Here is a 14,458-nt window from a genome sequence, read left to right as displayed (position 1 = left end):
GTCTAGGTTATCACGTTTGCCGTTTCTTTTACAGCATGTCAAGAATAGCAGATGAGGCTCCCCTCCTATCCATAGTTATGAATATGTTGATGTTGCCATCTGCTATTCTTGACATGCTGTAAAGGAAACGGCAAATGTTCTGCATCGTACAAAAAGCATCCCGCCCTACCTCCTATGAGCTGTCCCTAGGCACCAGTCTAGGTTTCACCCAAAATCTGTTTAGCATGCGCGGCTTCAGTTTCCGTAGTGTAGTGGTTATCACGTTCGCCTCACACGTGAAAGGACCTCAGTTCGAAACTGGGCGGAAACATTGCTAGCTCCACTATTATTTATTTCATTCTCGTGTGAAGTTGTATGACTGCACTTTACTGCTGCAACATCAACATATTCATAACTATGGATAGGAGGGGAGCCTCATCTGCTCTTCTTGACATGCTGCAAAAGCATCCCGCCCTACCTCCTATGAGCTGTCCCTAGGCACCACTCCGGAACTCTGTGGGAATGAATTTCCAGCAGATAATCTCTATTGTAAGGTCCTTTTCCAAGAGATTCTCAGATGCTGAGGTGTGAAACGGACTTTGGTAGAAACACTACTTTCCCAAAGAATGAGTACTGATGGCAACATCAACATATTCATAACTATGGATAGGAGGGGAGCCTCATCTGCTATTCTTGACATGCTGTAAAAGAAACGGCAAATGTTCTGCATCGTACAAAAAGCATCCCGCCCTACCTCTTATAAGCTGTCCCTAGGCACCAGTCTAGGAGCCCCCCGAAATCTGTTTAGCATGCACAGCTTCAGTTTCCGTAGTGTAGTGGTTATCACGTTCGCCTCACACGCGAAAGGTCCTCAGTTCGAAACTGGGCGGAAACATTGCTAGCTCCATTATTATTTATTTCATTCTCGTGTGAAGTTGTATGACTGCACGTTACTGATGGCAACATCAACATATTCATAACTATGGATAGGAGGGGAGCCTCATCTGCTATTCTTGACATGCTATAAAAGAAACGGCAAATGTTCTGCATCGTACAAAAAGCATCCCGCCCTACCTCCTTTGAGCTGTCCCTAGGCACCAGTCTAGGTGCCCCCCAAAATCTGTTTAGCATGCACAGCTTCAGTTTCCGTAGTGTAGTGGTTATCACGTTCGCCTAACACGCGAAAGGTCCTCAGTTCAAAACTGGGCGGAAACATTACTAGCTCCAAATCTCTTTATTTCATTCTTGTGTGAAGATTTATGACTGCACGTTACTGATGGCAATATCAACATATTCATAACTAAGGATAAGAGGGGAGCCTCATCTGCTATTCTTGACATGCTGTAAAAGAAACGGCAAATGTTCTGCATCGTACAAAAAGGATCCCGCCCTACCTCCTATGAGCTGTCCCTAGGCACCACTCCGGAACTCTGTGGGAATGAATTTCCAGCAGATAATCTCTATTGTAAGGTCCTTTTCCAAGAGATTCTCAGATGCTGAGGTGTGAAACGGACTTTGGTAGAAACACTACTTTCCTCTGATGATGTTGATGTCCTCTGTTCGAAACATCAACATATTCATAACTATGGATAGGAGGGGAGCCTCATCTGCTATTCTTGACATGCTGTAAAAGCATCCCGCCCTACCTCCTATGAGCTGTCCATAGGCACCACTCCGGAAGTCTGTGAGAATGAATTTCCAGCAGATAATCTCTATTGTAAGGTCCTTTTTCGCAGATTTCCAAGAGATTCTCCAATGCTGAGGGGTGAAACGGACTTTGGTAGAAACACTACTTTCCCAAAGAATGAGTACTGATGGCAACATCAACATATTCATAACTATGGATAGGAGGGGAGCCTCATCTGCTATTCTTGACATGCTGTAAAAGAAACGGCAAATGTTCTGCATCGTACAAAAAGCATCCCGCCCTACCTCCTTTGAGCTGTCCCTAGGCACCAGTCTACGTGCCGCCCAAAATCTGTTTGATATGCACAGCTTCAGTTTCCGTAGTGTAGTGGTTATCACGTTCGCCTAACACGCGAAAGGTCCTCAGTTCAAAACTGGGCGGAAACATTACTAGCTCCAAATCTCTTTATTTCATTCTTGTGTGAAGATTTATGACTGCACGTTACTGATGGCAATATCAACATATTCATAACTAAGGATAAGAGGGGAGCCTCATCTGCTATTCTTGACATGCTGTAAAAGAAACGGCAAATGTTCTGCATCGTACAAAAAGGATCCCGCCCTACCTCCTATGAGCTGTCCCTAGGCACCACTCCGGAACTCTGTGGGAATGAATTTCCAGCAGATAATCTCTATTGTAAGGTCCTTTTCCAAGAGATTCTCAGATGCTGAGGTGTGAAACGGACTTTGGTAGAAACACTACTTTCCCAAAGAATGAGTACTGATGGCAACATCAAAATATTCATAACTATGGATAGGAGGGGAGCCTCATCTGCTATTCTTGACATGCTGTAAAAGAAACGGCAAATGTTCTGCATCGTACAAAAAGCATCCCGCCCTACCTCTTATAAGCTGTCCCTAGGCACCAGTCTAGGAGCCCCCCGAAATCTGTTTAGCATGCACAGCTTCAGTTTCCGTAGTGTAGTGGTTATCACGTTCGCCTAACACGCGAAAGGTCCTCAGTTCAAAACTGGGCGGAAACATTACTAGCTCCAAATCTCTTTATTTCATTCTTGTGTGAAGATTTATGACTGCACGTTACTGATGGCAATATCAACATATTCATAACTAAGGATAAGAGGGGAGCCTCATCTGCTATTCTTGACATGCTGTAAAAGAAACGGCAAATGTTCTGCATCGTACAAAAAGGATCCCGCCCTACCTCCTATGAGCTGTCCCTAGGCACCACTCCGGAACTCTGTGGGAATGAATTTCCAGCAGATAATCTCTATTGTAAGGTCCTTTTCCAAGAGATTCTCAGATGCTGAGGTGTGAAACGGACTTTGGTAGAAACACTACTTTCCTCTGATGATGTTGATGTCCTCTGTTCGAAACATCAACATATTCATAACTATGGATAGGAGGGGAGCCTCATCTGCTATTCTTGACATGCTGTAAAAGCATCCCGCCCTACCTCCTATGAGCTGTCCATAGGCACCACTCCGGAACTCTGTGGGAATGAATTTCCAGCAGATAATCTCTATTGTAAGGTCCTTTTTCGCAGATTTCCAAGAGATTCTCCGATGCTGAGGTGTGAAACGGACTTTGGTAGAAACACTACTTTCCCAAAGAATGAGTACTGATGGCAACATCAACATATTCATAACTATGGATAGGAGGGGAGCCTCATCTGCTATTCTTGACATGCTGTAAAAGAAACGACAAATGTTCTGCATCGTACAAAAAGCATCCCGCCCTACCTCCTTTGAGCTGTCCCTAGGCACCAGTCTACGTGCCGCCCAAAATCTGTTTGATATGCACAGCTTCAGTTTCCGTAGTGTAGTGGTTATCACGTTCGCCTAACACGCGAAAGGTCCTCAGTTCAAAACGGGGCGGAAACATTACTAGCTCCAAATCTCTGTATTTCATTCTTGTGTGAAGATTTATGACTGCACGTTACTGATGGCAATATCAACATATTCATAACTAAGGATAAGAGGGGAGCCTCATCTGCTATTCTTGACATGCTGTAAAAGAAACGGCAAATGTTCTGCATCGTACAAAAAGGATCCCGCCCTACCTCCTATGAGCTGTCCCTAGGCACCACTCCGGAACTCTGTGGGAATGAATTTCCAGCAGATAATCTCTATTGTAAGGTCCTTTTCCAAGAGATTCTCAGATGCTGAGGTGTGAAACGGACTTTGGTAGAAACACTACTTTCCTCTGATGATGTTGATGTCCTCTGTTCGAAACATCAACATATTCATAACTATGGATAGGAGGGGAGCCTCATCTGCTATTCTTGACATGCTGTAAAAGCATCCCGCCCTACCTCCTATGAGCTGTCCATAGGCACCACTCCGGAAGTCTGTGAGAATGAATTTCCAGCAGATAATCTCTATTGTAAGGTCCTTTTTCGCAGATTTCCAAGAGATTCTCCGATGCTGAGGTGTGAAACGGACTTTGGTAGAAACACTACTTTCCCAAAGAATGAGTACTGATGGCAACATCAACATATTCATAACTATGGATAGGAGGGGAGTCTCATCTGCTATTCTTGACATGCTGTAAAAGAAACGGCAAATGTTCTGCATCGTACAAAAAGCATCCCGCCCTACCTCCTTTGAGCTGTCCCTAGGCACCAGTCTACGTGCCGCCCAAAATCTGTTTGATATGCACAGCTTCAGTTTCCGTAGTGTAGTGGTTATCACGTTCGCCTAACACGCGAAAGGTCCTCAGTTCAAAACTGGGCGGAAACATTACTAGCTCCAAATCTCTTAATTTCATTCTTGTGTGAAGATTTATGACTGCACGTTACTGATGGCAATATCAACATATTCATAACTAAGGATAAGAGGGGAGCCTCATCTGCTATTCTTGACATGCTGTAAAAGAAACGGCAAATGTTCTGCATCGTACAAAAAGGATCCCGCCCTACCTCCTATGAGCTGTCCCTAGGCACCACTCCGGAACTCTGTGGGAATGAATTTCCAGCAGATAATCTCTATTGTAAGGTCCTTTTTCGCAGATTTCCAAGAGATTCTCCGATGCTGAGGTGTGAAACGGACTTTGGTAGAAACACTACTTTCCCAAAGAATGAGTACTGATGGCAACATCAACATATTCATAACTATGGATAGGAGGGGAGCCTCATCTGCTATTCTTGACATGCTGTAAAAGAAACGGCAAATGTTCTGCATCGTACAAAAAGCATCCCGCCCTACCTCCTTTGAGCTGTCCCTAGGCACCAGTCTACGTGCCGCCCAAAATCTGTTTAGCATGCACAGCTTCAGTTTCCGTAGTGTAGTGGTTATCACGTTCGCCTCACACGCGAAAGGTCCTCAGTTCGAAACTGGGCGGAAACATTGCTAGCTCTATTATTATTTATTTCATTCTCGTGTGAAGTTGTATGACTGCACGTTACTGATGGCAACATCAACATATTCATAAATATGGATAGGAGGGGAGCCTCATCTGCTATTCTTGACATGCTGTAAAAGAAACGGCAAATGTTCTGCATCGTACAAAAAGGATCCCGCCCTACCTCCTATGAGCTGTCCCTAGGCACCAGTCTAGGTGCCCCCCGAAATCTGTTTAGCAGGCACAGCTTAAGTTTCCGTAGTGTAGTGGTTATCACGTTCGCCTAACACGCGAAAGGTCCTCAGTTCAAAACTGGGCGGAAACATTACTAGCTCCGAATCTCTTTATTTCATTCTTGTGTGAAGATTTATGACTGCACGTTACTGATGGCAATATCAACATATTCATAACTAAGGATAAGAGGGGAGCCTCTATACATGCTGTAAAAGAAACGGCAAATGTTCTGCATCGTACAAAAAGGATCCCGCCCTACCTCCTATGAGCTGTCCCTAGGCACCACTCCGGAACTCTGTGGGAATGAATTTCCAGCAGATAATCTCTATTGTAAGGTCCTTTTCCAAGAGATTCTCAGATGCTGAGGTGTGAAACGGACTTTGGTAGAAACACTACTTTCCCAAAGAATGAGTACTGATGGCAACATCAACATATTCATAACTATGGATAGGAGGGGAGCCTCATCTGCTATTCTTGACATGCTGTAAAAGAAACGGCAAATGTTCTGCATCGTACAAAAAGGATCCCGCCCTACCTCCTATGAGCTGTCCCTAGGCACCACTCCGGAACTCTGTGGGAATGAATTTCCAGCAGATAATCTCTATTGTAAGGTCCTTTTCCAAGAGATTCTCAGATGCTGAGGTGTGAAACGGACTTTGGTAGAAACACTACTTTCCCAAAGAATGAGTACTGATGGCAACATCAACATATTCATAACTATGGATAGGAGGGGAGCCTCATCTGCTATTCTTGACATGCTGTAAAAGAAACGGCAAATGTTCTGCATCGTACAAAAAGCATCCCGCCCTACCTCTTATAAGCTGTCCCTAGGCACCAGTCTGGGAGCCCCCCGAAATCTGTTTAGCATGCACAGCTTCAGTTTCCGTAGTGTAGTGGTTATCACGTTCGCCTCACACGCGAAAGGTCCTCAGTTCGAAACTGGGCGGAAACATTGCTAGCTCTATTATTATTTATTTCATTCTCGTGTGAAGTTGTATGACTGCACGTTACTGATGGCAACATCAACATATTCATAAATATGGATAGGAGGGGAGCCTCATCTGCTATTCTTGACATGCTGTAAAAGAAACGGCAAATGTTCTGCATCGTACAAAAAGCATCCCGCCCTACCTCCTTTGAGCTGTCCCTAGGCACCAGTCTACGTGCCGCCCAAAATCTGTTTGATATGCACAGCTTCAGTTTCCGTAGTGTAGTGGTTATCACGTTCGCCTAACACGCGAAAGGTCCTCAGTTCAAAACTGGGCGGAAACATTACTAGCTCCAAATCTCTTTATTTCATTCTTGTGTGAAGATTTGTGACTGCACGTTACTGATGGCAATATCAACATATTCATAACTAAGGATAAGAGGGGAGCCTCATCTGCTATTCTTGACATGCTGTAAAAGAAACGGCAAATGTTCTGCATCGTACAAAAAGGATCCCGCCCTACCTCCTATGAGCTGTCCCTAGGCACCACTCCGGAACTCTGTGGGAATGAATTTCCAGCAGATAATCTCTATTGTAAGGTCCTTTTCCAAGAGATTCTCAGATGCTGAGGTGTGAAACGGACTTTGGTAGAAACACTACTTTCCCAAAGAATGAGTACTGATGGCAACATCAACATATTCATAACTATGGATAGGAGGGGAGCCTCATCTGCTATTCTTGACATGCTGTAAAAGAAACGGCAAATGTTCTGCATCGTACAAAAAGCATCCCGCCCTACCTCTTATAAGCTGTCCCTAGGCACCAGTCTAGGAGCCCCCCGAAATCTGTTTAGCATGCACAGCTTCAGTTTCCGTAGTGTAGTGGTTATCACGTTCGCCTCACACGCGAAAGGTCCTCAGTTCGAAACTGGGCGGAAACATTGCTAGCTCTATTATTATTTATTTCATTCTCGTGTGAAGTTGTATGACTGCACGTTACTGATGGCAACATCAACATATTCATAAATATGGATAGGAGGGGAGCCTCATCTGCTATTCTTGACATGCTGTAAAAGAAACGGCAAATGTTCTGCATCGTACAAAAAGCATCCCGCCCTACCTCCTTTGAGCTGTCCCTAGGCACCAGTCTACGTGCCGCCCAAAATCTGTTTGATATGCACAGCTTCAGTTTCCGTAGTGTAGTGGTTATCACGTTCGCCTAACACGCGAAAGGTCCTCAGTTCAAAACTGGGCGGAAACATTACTAGCTCCAAATCTCTTTATTTCATTCTTGTGTGAAGATTTATGACTGCACGTTACTGATGGCAATATCAACATATTCATAACTAAGGATAAGAGGGGAGCCTCATCTGCTATTCTTGACATGCTGTAAAAGAAACGGCAAATGTTCTGCATCGTACAAAAAGGATCCCGCCCTACCTCCTATGAGCTGTCCCTAGGCACCACTCCGGAACTCTGTGGGAATGAATTTCCAGCAGATAATCTCTATTGTAAGGTCCTTTTCCAAGAGATTCTCAGATGCTGAGGTGTGAAACGGACTTTGGTAGAAACACTACTTTCCTCTGATGATGTTGATGTCCTCTGTTCGAAACATCAACATATTCATAACTATGGATAGGAGGGGAGCCTCATCTGCTATTCTTGACATGCTGTAAAAGCATCCCGCCCTACCTCCTATGAGCTGTCCATAGGCACCACTCCGGAACTCTGTGGGAATGAATTTCCAGCAGATAATCTCTATTGTAAGGTCCTTTTTCGCAGATTTCCAAGAGATTCTCCGATGCTGAGGTGTGAAACGGACTTTGGTAGAAACACTACTTTCCCAAAGAATGAGTACTGATGGCAACATCAACATATTCATAACTATGGATAGGAGGGGAGCCTCATCTGCTATTCTTGACATGCTGTAAAAGAAACGACAAATGTTCTGCATCGTACAAAAAGCATCCCGCCCTACCTCCTTTGAGCTGTCCCTAGGCACCAGTCTACGTGCCGCCCAAAATCTGTTTGATATGCACAGCTTCAGTTTCCGTAGTGTAGTGGTTATCACGTTCGCCTAACACGCGAAAGGTCCTCAGTTCAAAACGGGGCGGAAACATTACTAGCTCCAAATCTCTTTATTTCATTCTTGTGTGAAGATTTATGACTGCACGTTACTGATGGCAATATCAACATATTCATAACTAAGGATAAGAGGGGAGCCTCATCTGCTATTCTTGACATGCTGTAAAAGAAACGGCAAATGTTCTGCATCGTACAAAAAGGATCCCGCCCTACCTCCTATGAGCTGTCCCTAGGCACCACTCCGGAACTCTGTGGGAATGAATTTCCAGCAGATAATCTCTATTGTAAGGTCCTTTTCCAAGAGATTCTCAGATGCTGAGGTGTGAAACGGACTTTGGTAGAAACACTACTTTCCTCTGATGATGTTGATGTCCTCTGTTCGAAACATCAACATATTCATAACTATGGATAGGAGGGGAGCCTCATCTGCTATTCTTGACATGCTGTAAAAGCATCCCGCCCTACCTCCTATGAGCTGTCCATAGGCACCACTCCGGAAGTCTGTGAGAATGAATTTCCAGCAGATAATCTCTATTGTAAGGTCCTTTTTCGCAGATTTCCAAGAGATTCTCCGATGCTGAGGTGTGAAACGGACTTTGGTAGAAACACTACTTTCCCAAAGAATGAGTACTGATGGCAACATCAACATATTCATAACTATGGATAGGAGGGGAGTCTCATCTGCTATTCTTGACATGCTGTAAAAGAAACGGCAAATGTTCTGCATCGTACAAAAAGCATCCCGCCCTACCTCCTTTGAGCTGTCCCTAGGCACCAGTCTACGTGCCGCCCAAAATCTGTTTGATATGCACAGCTTCAGTTTCCGTAGTGTAGTGGTTATCACGTTCGCCTAACACGCGAAAGGTCCTCAGTTCAAAACTGGGCGGAAACATTACTAGCTCCAAATCTCTTTATTTCATTCTTGTGTGAAGATTTATGACTGCACGTTACTGATGGCAATATCAACATATTCATAACTAAGGATAAGAGGGGAGCCTCATCTGCTATTCTTGACATGCTGTAAAAGAAACGGCAAATGTTCTGCATCGTACAAAAAGGATCCCGCCCTACCTCCTATGAGCTGTCCCTAGGCACCACTCCGGAACTCTGTGGGAATGAATTTCCAGCAGATAATCTCTATTGTAAGGTCCTTTTTCGCAGATTTCCAAGAGATTCTCCGATGCTGAGGTGTGAAACGGACTTTGGTAGAAACACTACTTTCCCAAAGAATGAGTACTGATGGCAACATCAACATATTCATAACTATGGATAGGAGGGGAGCCTCATCTGCTATTCTTGACATGCTGTAAAAGAAACGGCAAATGTTCTGCATCGTACAAAAAGCATCCCGCCCTACCTCCTTTGAGCTGTCCCTAGGCACCAGTCTACGTGCCGCCCAAAATCTGTTTGATATGCACAGCTTCAGTTTCCGTAGTGTAGTGGTTATCACGTTCGCCTAACACGCGAAAGGTCCTCAGTTCAAAACTGGGCGGAAACATTACTAGCTCCAAATCTCTTTATTTCATTCTTGTGTGAAGATTTATGACTCCACGTTACTGATGGCAATATCAACATATTCATAACTAAGGATAAGAGGGGAGCCTCATCTGCTATTCTTGACATGCTGTAAAAGAAACGGCAAATGTTCTGCATCGTACAAAAAGGATCCCGCCCTACCTCCTATGAGCTGTTCCTAGGCACCACTCCGGAACTTTGTGGGAATGATTTTCCAGCAGATAATCTCTATTGTAAGGTCCTTTTCCAAGAGATTCTCAGATGCTGAGGTGTGAAACGGACTTTGGTAGAAACACTACTTTCCTCTGATGATGTTGATGTCCTCTGTTCGAAACATCAACATATTCATAACTATGGATAGGAGGGGAGCCTCATCTGCTATTCTTGACATGCTGTAAAAGCATCCCGCCCTACCTCCTATGAGCTGTCCATAGGCACCACTCCGGAAGTCTGTGAGAATGAATTTCCAGCAGATAATCTCTATTGTAAGGTCCTTTTTCGCAGATTTCCAAGAGATTCTCCAATGCTGAGGTGTGAAACGGACTTTGGTAGAAACACTACTTTCCCAAAGAATGAGTACTGATGGCAACATCAACATATTCATAACTATGGATAGGAGGGGAGCCTCATCTGCTATTCTTGACATGCTGTAAAAGAAACGGCAAATGTTCTGCATCGTACAAAAAGCATCCCGCCCTACCTCTTATAAGCTGTCCCTAGGCACCAGTCTAGGAGCCCCCCGAAATCTGTTTAGCATGCACAGCTTCAGTTTCCGTAGTGTAGTGGTTATCACGTTCGCCTCACACGCGAAAGGTCCTCAGTTCGAAACTGGGCGGAAACATTGTTAGCTCTATTATTATTTATTTCATTCTCGTGTGAAGTTGTATGACTGCACGTTACTGATGGCAACATCAACATATTCATAAATATGGATAGGAGGGGAGCCTCATCTGCTATTCTTGACATGCTGTAAAAGAAACGGCAAATGTTCTGCATCGTACAAAAAGGATCCCGCCCTACCTCCTATGAGCTGTCCCTAGGCACCACTCCGGAACTCTGTGGGAATGAATTTCCAGCAGATAATCTCTATTGTAAGGTCCTTTTTCGCAGATTTCCAAGAGATTCTCCGATGCTGAGGTGTGAAACGGACTTTGGTAGAAACACTACTTTCCCAAAGAATGAGTACTGATGGCAACATCAACATATTCATAACTATGGATAGGAGGGGAGCCTCATCTGCTATTCTTGACATGCTGTAAAAGAAACGGCAAATGTTCTGCATCGTACAAAAAGCATCCCGCCCTACCTCCTTTGAGCTGTCCCTAGGCACCAGTCTACGTGCCGCCCAAAATCTGTCTGATATGCACAGCTTCAGTTTCCGTAGTGTAGTGGTTATGACGTTCGCCTAACACGCGAAAGGTCCTCAGTTCAAAACTGGGCGGAAACATTACTAGCTCCAAATCTCTTTATTTCATTCTTGTGTGAAGATTTATGACTGCACGTTACTGATGGCAATATCAACATATTCATAACTAAGGATAAGAGGGGAGCCTCATCTGCTATTCTTGACATGCTGTAAAAGAAACGGCAAATGTTCTGCATCGTACAAAAAGGATCCCGCCCTACCTCCTATGAGCTGTCCCTAGGCACCACTCCGGAACTCTGTGGGAATGAATTTCCAGCAGATAATCTCTATTGTAAGGTCCTTTTCCAAGAGATTCTCAGATGCTGAGGTGTGAAACGGACTTTGGTAGAAACACTACTTTCCTCTGATGATGTTGATGTCCTCTGTTCGAAACATCAACATATTCATAACTATGGATAGGAGGGGAGCCTCATCTGCTATTCTTGACATGCTGTAAAAGCATCCCGCCCTACCTCCTATGAGCTGTCCATAGGCACCACTCCGGAAGTCTGTGAGAATGAATTTCCAGCAGATAATCTCTATTGTAAGGTCCTTTTTCGCAGATTTCCAAGAGATTCTCCGATGCTGAGGTGTGAAACGGACTTTGGTAGAAACACTACTTTCCCAAAGAATGAGTACTGATGGCAACATCAACATATTCATAACTATGGATAGGAGGGGAGTCTCATCTGCTATTCTTGACATGCTGTAAAAGAAACGGCAAATGTTCTGCATCGTACAAAAAGCATCCCGCCCTACCTCCTTTGAGCTGTCCCTAGGCACCAGTCTACGTGCCGCCCAAAATCTGTCTGATATGCACAGCTTCAGTTTCCGTAGTGTAGTGGTTATCACGTTCGCCTAACACGCGAAAGGTCCTCAGTTCAAAACTGGGCGGAAACATTACTAGCTCCAAATCTCTTTATTTCATTCTTGTGTGAAGATTTATGACTGCACGTTACTGATGGCAATATCAACATATTCATAACTAAGGATAAGAGGGGAGCCTCATCTGCTATTCTTGACATGCTGTAAAAGAAACGGCAAATGTTCTGCATCGTACAAAAAGGATCCCGCCCTACCTCCTATGAGCTGTTCCTAGGCACCACTCCGGAACTCTGTGGGAATGATTTTCCAGCAGATAATCTCTATTGTAAAGTCCTTTTCCAAGAGATTCTCCGATGCTGAGGTGTGAAACGGACTTTGGTAGAAACACTACTTTCCCAAAGATTGAGTACTGATGGCAACATCAACATATTCATAACTATGGATAGGAGGGGAGCCTCATCTGCTATTCTTGACATGCTGTAAAAGAAACGGCAAATGTTCTGCATCGTACAAAAAGCTCCTACCTCCTATGAGCTGTCCCTAGGCACCACTCCGGAACTCTGTGGGAATGAATTTCCAGCAGATAATCTCTATTGTAAGGTCCTTTTCCAAGAGATTCTCAGATGCTGAGGTGTGAAACGGACTTTGGTAGAAACACTACTTTCCTCTGATGATGTTGATGTCCTCTGTTCGAAACATCAACATATTCATAACTATGGATAGGAGGGGAGCCTCATCTGCTATTCTTGACATGCTGTAAAAGCATCCCGCCCTACCTCCTATGAGCTGTCCATAGGCACCACTCCGGAAGTCTGTGAGAATGAATTTCCAGCAGATAATCTCTATTGTAAGGTCCTTTTTCGCAGATTTCCAAGAGATTCTCCAATGCTGAGGTGTGAAACGGACTTTGGTAGAAACACTACTTTCCCAAAGAATGAGTACTGATGGCAACATCAACATATTCATAACTATGGATAGGAGGGGAGCCTCATCTGCTATTCTTGACATGCTGTAAAAGAAACGGCAAATGTTCTGCATCGTACAAAAAGCATCCCGCCCTACCTCCTTTGAGCTGTCCCTAGGCACCAGTCTACGTGCCGCCCAAAATCTGTCTGATATGCACAGCTTCAGTTTCCGTAGTGTAGTGGTTATCACGTTCGCCTAACACGCGAAAGGTCCTCAGTTCAAAACTGGGCGGAAACATTACTAGCTCCAAATCTCTTTATTTCATTCTTGTGTGAAGATTTATGACTGCACGTTACTGATGGCAATATCAACATATTCATAACTAAGGATAAGAGGGGAGCCTCATCTGCTATTCTTGACATGCTGTAAAAGAAACGGCAAATGTTCTGCATCGTACAAAAAGGATCCCGCCCTACCTCCTATGAGCTGTTCCTAGGCACCACTCCGGAACTCTGTGGGAATGATTTTCCAGCAGATAATCTCTATTGTAAAGTCCTTTTCCAAGAGATTCTCCGATGCTGAGGTGTGAAACGGACTTTGGTAGAAACACTACTTTCCCAAAGATTGAGTACTGATGGCAACATCAACATATTCATAACTATGGATAGGAGGGGAGCCTCATCTGCTATTCTTGACATGCTGTAAAAGAAACGGCAAATGTTCTGCATCGTACAAAAAGGATCCCGCCCTACCTCCTATGAGCTGTCCCTAGGCACCACTCCGGAACTCTGTGGGAATGAATTTCCAGCAGATAATCTCTATTGTAAGGTCCTTTTCCAAGAGATTCTCAGATGCTGAGGTGTGAAACGGACTTTGGTAGAAACACTACTTTCCCAAAGATTGAGTACTGATGGCAACATCAACATATTCATAACTATGGATAGGAGGGGAGCCTCATCTGCTATTCTTGACATGCTGTAAAAGAAACGGCAAATGTTCTGCATCGTACAAAAAGCATCCCGCCCTACCTCTTATAAGCTGTCCCTAGGCACCAGTCTAGGAGCCCCCCGAAATCTGTTTAGTATGCACAGCTTCAGTTTCCGTAGTGTAGTGGTTATCACGTTCGCCTCACACGCGAAAGGTCCCCTGTTCGAAACTGGGCGGAAATATTGCTAGCTCCATTATTATTTATTTCATTCTCGTGTGAAGTTGTATGACTGCACGTTACTGATGGCAACATCAACATATTCATAACTATGGATAGGAGGGGAGCCTCATCTGCTATTCTTGACATGCTGTAAAAGAAACGGCAAATGTTCTGCATCGTACAAAAAGGATCCCGCCCTACCTCCTATGAGCTGTCCCTAGGCACCACTCCGGAACTCTGTGGGAATGAATTTCCAGCAGATAATCTCTATTGTAAGGTCCTTTTTCGCAGATTTCCAAGAGATTCTCCGATGCTGAGGTGTGAAACGGACTTTGGTAGAAACACTACTTTCCCAAAGAATGAGTACTGATGGCAACATCAACATATTCATAACTATGGATAGGAGGGGAGCCTCATCTGCTATTCTTGACATGCTGTAAAAGAAACGG

The 14,458-nt window shown here is 44.3% G+C and overlaps 18 non-coding genes across 18 annotated transcripts; all 18 read left to right on the top strand.

The window, feature by feature from the left end:
* Nucleotides 1-237: 237 nt before the first annotated feature.
* On the top strand, nucleotides 238-310 carry trnav-cac (transfer RNA valine (anticodon CAC)). Its single transcript has one exon. It is a non-coding gene; the product is annotated as a tRNA-Val (tRNA).
* Nucleotides 311-801: 491 nt separating this feature from the next.
* On the top strand, nucleotides 802-874 carry trnav-cac (transfer RNA valine (anticodon CAC)). Its single transcript has one exon. It is a non-coding gene; the product is annotated as a tRNA-Val (tRNA).
* A 247-nt stretch (nucleotides 875-1,121) lies between these two features.
* On the top strand, nucleotides 1,122-1,194 carry trnav-aac (transfer RNA valine (anticodon AAC)). Its single transcript has one exon. It is a non-coding gene; the product is annotated as a tRNA-Val (tRNA).
* Nucleotides 1,195-1,979: 785 nt separating this feature from the next.
* trnav-aac (transfer RNA valine (anticodon AAC)) lies at nucleotides 1,980-2,052 on the top strand. Its single transcript has one exon. It is a non-coding gene; the product is annotated as a tRNA-Val (tRNA).
* A 523-nt stretch (nucleotides 2,053-2,575) lies between these two features.
* trnav-aac (transfer RNA valine (anticodon AAC)) lies at nucleotides 2,576-2,648 on the top strand. The gene has a single exon. It is a non-coding gene; the product is annotated as a tRNA-Val (tRNA).
* A 1,643-nt stretch (nucleotides 2,649-4,291) lies between these two features.
* On the top strand, nucleotides 4,292-4,364 carry trnav-aac (transfer RNA valine (anticodon AAC)). Its single transcript has one exon. It is a non-coding gene; the product is annotated as a tRNA-Val (tRNA).
* A 533-nt stretch (nucleotides 4,365-4,897) lies between these two features.
* On the top strand, nucleotides 4,898-4,970 carry trnav-cac (transfer RNA valine (anticodon CAC)). The gene has a single exon. It is a non-coding gene; the product is annotated as a tRNA-Val (tRNA).
* A 247-nt stretch (nucleotides 4,971-5,217) lies between these two features.
* Nucleotides 5,218-5,290, top strand: trnav-aac (transfer RNA valine (anticodon AAC)). The gene has a single exon. It is a non-coding gene; the product is annotated as a tRNA-Val (tRNA).
* Nucleotides 5,291-6,078: 788 nt separating this feature from the next.
* trnav-cac (transfer RNA valine (anticodon CAC)) lies at nucleotides 6,079-6,151 on the top strand. Its single transcript has one exon. It is a non-coding gene; the product is annotated as a tRNA-Val (tRNA).
* Nucleotides 6,152-6,398: 247 nt separating this feature from the next.
* Nucleotides 6,399-6,471, top strand: trnav-aac (transfer RNA valine (anticodon AAC)). Its single transcript has one exon. It is a non-coding gene; the product is annotated as a tRNA-Val (tRNA).
* Nucleotides 6,472-6,994: 523 nt separating this feature from the next.
* trnav-cac (transfer RNA valine (anticodon CAC)) lies at nucleotides 6,995-7,067 on the top strand. Its single transcript has one exon. It is a non-coding gene; the product is annotated as a tRNA-Val (tRNA).
* A 247-nt stretch (nucleotides 7,068-7,314) lies between these two features.
* On the top strand, nucleotides 7,315-7,387 carry trnav-aac (transfer RNA valine (anticodon AAC)). Its single transcript has one exon. It is a non-coding gene; the product is annotated as a tRNA-Val (tRNA).
* Nucleotides 7,388-9,030: 1,643 nt separating this feature from the next.
* trnav-aac (transfer RNA valine (anticodon AAC)) lies at nucleotides 9,031-9,103 on the top strand. Its single transcript has one exon. It is a non-coding gene; the product is annotated as a tRNA-Val (tRNA).
* Nucleotides 9,104-9,636: 533 nt separating this feature from the next.
* Nucleotides 9,637-9,709, top strand: trnav-aac (transfer RNA valine (anticodon AAC)). Its single transcript has one exon. It is a non-coding gene; the product is annotated as a tRNA-Val (tRNA).
* A 785-nt stretch (nucleotides 9,710-10,494) lies between these two features.
* Nucleotides 10,495-10,567, top strand: trnav-cac (transfer RNA valine (anticodon CAC)). Its single transcript has one exon. It is a non-coding gene; the product is annotated as a tRNA-Val (tRNA).
* A 1,391-nt stretch (nucleotides 10,568-11,958) lies between these two features.
* Nucleotides 11,959-12,031, top strand: trnav-aac (transfer RNA valine (anticodon AAC)). The gene has a single exon. It is a non-coding gene; the product is annotated as a tRNA-Val (tRNA).
* Nucleotides 12,032-13,086: 1,055 nt separating this feature from the next.
* trnav-aac (transfer RNA valine (anticodon AAC)) lies at nucleotides 13,087-13,159 on the top strand. Its single transcript has one exon. It is a non-coding gene; the product is annotated as a tRNA-Val (tRNA).
* Nucleotides 13,160-13,958: 799 nt separating this feature from the next.
* trnav-cac (transfer RNA valine (anticodon CAC)) lies at nucleotides 13,959-14,031 on the top strand. The gene has a single exon. It is a non-coding gene; the product is annotated as a tRNA-Val (tRNA).
* The last annotated feature ends 427 nt before the right edge of the window (nucleotides 14,032-14,458 follow it).

This window comes from Leuresthes tenuis, unplaced genomic scaffold, assembly GCF_036924035.1.
Source record: "Leuresthes tenuis unplaced genomic scaffold, fLeuTen1.0.hap1 SCAF_6, whole genome shotgun sequence".
NCBI classification, from domain to species: Eukaryota; Metazoa; Chordata; class Actinopteri; order Atheriniformes; family Atherinopsidae; genus Leuresthes; species Leuresthes tenuis.
Note: the sequence above shows the minus strand (reverse complement) of the source record. Positions and strands in the feature narration are given on the sequence as shown.